Raw genomic sequence first — 5,964 nt, 5'->3', positions numbered from 1 at the left:
ATTTGATGGGAACAGTGCTCATATGACATGGGAACATCATGGGGAATACCCCTGGAAGAATTCCTGACTCCCAGGTTACAGCTGTGAGCAATGTTGTCAGAGTCTTACGCCACTTTTGCAGGTGCACAATAAAACATACAAAAACAAAACCAAAATGGATTTTCCTGGGAAATATGTTAAAGGGAAACTGTCACTTTTTATGCCCTATCAGCGGCTAGCACCGACATCAGGGGCTTATCTACAGCATTCTGTATTGGCTCCGGCACAGGCGCACTACTCTGCCCTGTTGAGGGCAGCGCAGAGACCTGCAGTGCACAGGAAGCGTGAGAGGTCTGGCGCCTGCGCACTGCGGTATTCTGCTCTGCCCTCAACAGGAAGGGAAGAAGAGGATGGCATCTTATGAAGATGGGAGGCGTCGGACCAGACCGCGACACCCATTGGACCGGACCACCCCCTCCGGTAAGTATAATCTAACGTTTTTCTTATCTTTCAAGTTACATCGGGGTCTTATCTACAGCATTACAGATTTGTAATGATTTGTATGTAAGGCAAAATAAATAAATCAAAACTAAAATGTTCCTCCACCACTTGGGCTATTCATTTGGTACACCCATACTGTTTGCTTATGCATTGAATGTAAGGCCTGCCCTGCACCAAAGTTACATGCACCCAAGTAAGCCTTTGAACCCATGTACTGGATGGCCACATGAAAACCATGTTCCCATTATTCATTTGGTACTCCCATATTGTTTGCTTATGCATTGAATGCAAGGCCTGCCCTGCACCAATGTTAATGCACCCTAATAAACCTTTGAACCCACGTACTGGATGGCCACATGAAAACCAAGTTCACATTATTCATTTGGTACTCCCATATTGTTTGCTTATGCATTGAGTGCAAGGTCTTTCCTGCACCAAAGTTACTTGCATCCCATTAAGACTTTGAACCCACGTATTGGATGGCCACATGAAACCAAAGTTCCCATTATTATGATTTTTTTAAGTCACCTTAAGTTTGCCCATGAAGTGAATACAAGGCCTGCCTAAAATTTGCACGCACTCTAATCCCACAAAGAAGGAATGTGGAGGATGGCCTCCAAAAAATGTTTTCCCAGTTTAAAGGAGCAGGTCTCCCATACTTGAAATGCCCATATACTAAGTGTATGGGCTGGCAAATATTTCCCTCTGGGGATATACACAGCAACTTATTGTGTCAATTTTTTTTAAAGGGCATCATAAACACCCTTGAAGACAATAGCATAGTTTCCTACACAGTTGCTGCTGGGAAGGTGCAGGTTTGTAGCAGAAGTATGGCGTACGTGTCGTTGGATGAAATGATCAGGAAAAAGGGCATGGTGATGACAGGAATGGGAATGTTCAGGATTAATAGCAGCGGGACTATGGGAGGTATAAGATCCAGGATCCAGCCTACAATTATTAGTCGCTTACTCACCACCAATTACCGGAATGCGTTTGATGCCCATCAGAAGATAGCTGTAAAAGATGCGCGTCTCAAGCTAGGCATAAAAGATGCCAGTGAAAAGTTGGTTGCCAAAGACACGTTTCTGTATAAAGGGTAAAGTGCAAGATGCTTGTTAGGTGCTGAGCTGTAGAAAGCAGCAGATCAGTGTTGGAGGACAACCGACCAAACTGATGGATGCTCGTGAAAAACTAAGTTTAAAGAGGAGTGCACCTGCTGTAACTATCAACTCACCCACGGCACAAGGTTCTTCATCTTCTCCCATAAATATTACCAAGACCATTTAAATTTCACAGTCTAAACCTTTCTTCAGGTGTAATGAACAATGTTAAAGGAATGTGAATAAATGTTGTTAACCACGAACCAGGGAAACCACAGATTTCCTTTTTACAAGATATGGACGATGAGGCTATTGATGATGACTTGGAACTTTCCCACATCTCCACCAAAAAGATGAAAATTACAGCTGCCAACACTGTGCAAAAAAGGCTGGGAATGTCTGGAAATTAATGTACTTGTTTGGGCAAACTTTAGCTCTTACTTAAGTGGTACAGAATGATGCATACAAAGCTCCCATGTCTACTCAGCATGAGACTTTGCCACCTTTATTGCACACAAAAGCTCTAACCAACAAGTCATTGACACTTGTCACAAAGAAGAACAGTTCTTCATTAGGGCTGACTCCAAAAGAGTCTTTCTTTAGCCCTTTAGAAGGTAAAAAATGACTGTTAATAATTTGCATCCAAGAGTCACAGAGGAAGATATTGTGTAGCTTTTATGTGTATACAGTGCCTTGAAGCTAGCCTGCTTGTTGAGTTACGGAGTTGCAGAGATTGTGTTTATATGAAAGGAAGATGCAGTTGGTGCCTACAAAAAATACAACAGATACCTAGGTGATCAACCAATGAAATGCAATCTTCATTTGAATGGTAATGTGATAACATCAGACCAGCCCATCCTTCAAAGATTAAGTGACACCCCATCAAATAAGGAGGGTGAATCTAGAAGAAACACAAACTCCTCCTCCTCCAGTGTTGATTCCAATCCTCCTGCTGAAGGTGATCTTGATACTGTCTTAAAAGCAATCTTTAAATCCTCAGGGTCATCAGCAGTCATCCAATCAACTGTATTTAAGATTAAGCTCTGATGAAACCAACACAAATTGGAGACTGTAAGAAGAGAGATTCCCAAGTCACATATGGGCTCAGAGATTCTTAAAAAAACATTAATTTTGCTTCTTGTGTTTTGTTTAGCACTGATCACCAGCAGGTAGTTGATGTTTGAAGAAGTCTGGCATCAGACACTGGACAAACAATCCTGTTCCCAGCATTGTAGTACAGTTCACCTCCGTTGTGGGGCAGTTGCATTATTGCCTCAAGTATTTCTGTTTTATCCTTGCTCTAGTATTCTTATCCAGCACAATTATGGTTCTACTGGCAGGGTCGGACTGGGGTATCTAGGGCCCACCAGGGGAATTGACTCTAGGGGCCTACCCTATGGCTACCATAAACTGTATTATTGCGTGTTCATTTGTCGGTATCTCTCACATGTGCCTTTTAGCAAACTATACAGTCTGCAAAAGAACTGTAATGTGCACTGCACAATATCAAAGTTGTTTTTTTTAAATGGAAGAAACGCAAATGACTGTCCATCTTCCTTGTCTGTGGCTCCATGCAAGGTTTTGCCTTGTGAGATAAGGATGATTCTGATAAATTTCAGGAATCAGCCCAGAACTACATGGGAGGATCTGGTCAATGACCTGAAGAGAGCTGGGACCACAGTCTCAAAATTCACCATTAGTAACACACTACACCGTCATGGATTAAAATCCTGCAGGGCACACAAGGTCCCCCTGCTCACACAAGTAAATGTCCAGACTAGAGTTGAGCGAAACAGGTCGGTCAGATTCAAAAGTCGCCGACTTTTGCCAAAGTCAGGTTTCATGAAACGAAACCCGACCACAGTGTGAAGTTGGCCATGCGGTCGGCGACCCAAGCGCCAAAGTCTGGTTTCGCCGAATGCTCGCAGGTGACTTTTTTCAGCCAATGAGAGAAGTGGAGCGGAGCTTAGTGGGAGCGTAGCGGGAGCATAGCTGGAGTGGGAGTGGGAGAGAGAGAGAGAGGGAGAGGGAGAAGAGAGATAGAAGAGAGAGAGAGATTTCGCCGTCTCTAGGGTTAAAATTCATGCCAGGTGTGTTTACAGTCCTCTACTCATTGACGACTTTTCTCCCCATTGACTTTCATTGGGTTTCGTGTTTCACGACTTTTCCTGACTTTTCACTATAGTCGGCCGATTTCGTTCGACTCGACTTTTGAGAAAGTCGGGTTTCATGAAACCCGACTCGACCCTAAAAAAGGCAAAGTCGCTCATCTCTAGTCCAGACTCATTTGAAGTTCACCAGTGACCATCAATATGATCAAGAGGAGGCAGGGAGAAGGTGAGGTGGACAGATGAGACCAAAGTAGAATGTTTTGGCATAAACTCCCCTCGCTGCATTTGGAGGAAGAAAAAGGATGAGTACAACCCCAAGAACACCATCCCAACTGTGAAGCATAGTGGGTAAATTATCATGCTTTGGGGGTGCTTTTCTACAAAGAGGACAGGACAACTGAATGGTATTGAAGGGAGGATGGATGGGGTCATATAATGCAAGATTTTGGCCAATAGCCTCATTCCCTTAGTAAGTGCAATGAAGATGGGTAGTGCCTAGATCTTCCAGCATGACAATGACCCAAAACACACAGCCAGGGCAACTAAGGAGTGTCACCGTAAGAAGCATTTCTAGATCCTGGAGTGGCCTAGCCAGTCTCCAGAGCTGAACTCAATAGAAATTCTTTCAAGGGAGCTGAAATTCCATTTTGCCCATGGACAGCCCTGAAACATCTGAAGAAGATCTGTATCTTCCATCTATCTTCATCTTTCTCTAGATCTATGAAGCCAGAGCTGTCAATTAAATTAGAGGGGAGAGGTGGAGACTGAGTTAAAACAAGCAGGACTTCTTTTGAGCGGCCATTCTGTACTGACAGAGTCCCATTAAAGGTAATTTGTCACTTTGAGAAATTGTATTTATCTGCAGATATAGGGTTAATCTGCAGGTAAATGGGGATTAAAGCCTAGATAACTGGCTTAATGGAATAGCATTAGCTACAGGGAGAAAATTAAGTTTTATTCTCCTTGCCACAACTCACTTCCTGTCATAGGGTCTGTGTAAGGAGGGAGACATTACAGTCTCCACTAATTACAAAGTGAGCGTGCTGTAATAATGTCCCATCCCCTTGACGTCCAAGGAGCCCAAACTCACGCTGGGATTCATTGAACAACTAACATGGCAGCAATACGTGGCAACTCATCAGCAACCTGCAACTGTGTCACAGGGGGCTGATGGGAGATGGTGAGTGAATGCACCGGACATCATGATATCTAATTGCCGCTGTTAGTGAATGACAGGGGCATTTAAATACTTAAAACAGCAGCAATTAAGATGAGCTCTGATCATTGCTGTTACAGGCAGACATTGGCTTTATATCACATCTGACATCTGCCCGGTATGGAGCAGACTCAGCTCCTGAACCCGCTCAATACAATCATATCCCTAAGGTGACAGTTATGTTAAGGTTAGTAAATTTCACTTGTCTGTTTCTAAACATGGAAAGGCAAAAGGAATTCCCTAACACATGTGAAAGAGCCCTTATAGCTTTAGTAAATGTGCCCACACATATGAATGTTTTTACACACAACAAAGCACTGTTACATACACACATCTTACAAAAATACATAAAATTACAGATACACAGACATAGCTGCAGACACGCTCAAACACACAGACAGGCACACACACATCAGTACATAAATACATCACCTGAACCACCATCAGTTCACGGTACATCAATTGTAATGTCAGGTCATCCCCATATACCTTTGTATATCATGAAGCTACCACTCCCATTATATCCTTAAAAATGAAGATACTGGGAGTTACGGTTACCAGTCATCATCAGACTGTGACCCATACAGGAACCACAGTACTGATGAGATGCAGGCAGGATCACAAATGAGCACTTACATCCAGGTATGTTACCTGTGATATCTTCTCTGATTACAGATGTTCGCTTTCTTTTTAGGCTCCATCTTGTCCAGACACCTTGATGACTTTTCTCATCCACAGCTCATCTCTGCAGACCTCCATCTTCTCCGGTCTTCTGCAGCACATCCTGACACTGTGCCATTAAAAATAGCAGAGTCATTATAATGCTCCTCGCAAAAAACAGGAGCTCACACTCTACCCCTCTTTGGTACATGCCCTCCACACTGTCCTCTCTTTTCTATGTGCGCATGGGTAAAAAAGATCCAGCTTTGACAGTATAAAATCATAAAGGCCTTTTGGAGACATTTAAAATGAAGGCAATTGTTGTGACATAATGGTATATATAATCGGGTGTGGAAGGTGCCAAAAAGATGGAAAACTGGACTCATTTAGCACACAT

At 43.2% G+C, this 5,964-nt stretch overlaps 1 pseudogene; it reads left to right on the top strand.

Annotated features, from left to right (window-relative positions):
- Nucleotides 1-1,310: 1,310 nt before the first annotated feature.
- LOC141100936 (polymerase delta-interacting protein 3 pseudogene) lies at nt 1,311-2,627 on the top strand (annotated as a pseudogene).
- Nucleotides 2,628-5,964: the final 3,337 nt, after the last annotated feature.

Source organism: Dendrobates tinctorius, unplaced genomic scaffold (assembly GCF_039654945.1).
Source record: "Dendrobates tinctorius isolate UK_male_01 unplaced genomic scaffold, ASM3965494v1 ptg000111l, whole genome shotgun sequence".
Taxonomy (NCBI): domain Eukaryota; kingdom Metazoa; phylum Chordata; class Amphibia; order Anura; family Dendrobatidae; genus Dendrobates; species Dendrobates tinctorius.
This window is presented reverse-complemented; position numbering and strand designations above follow the sequence as displayed.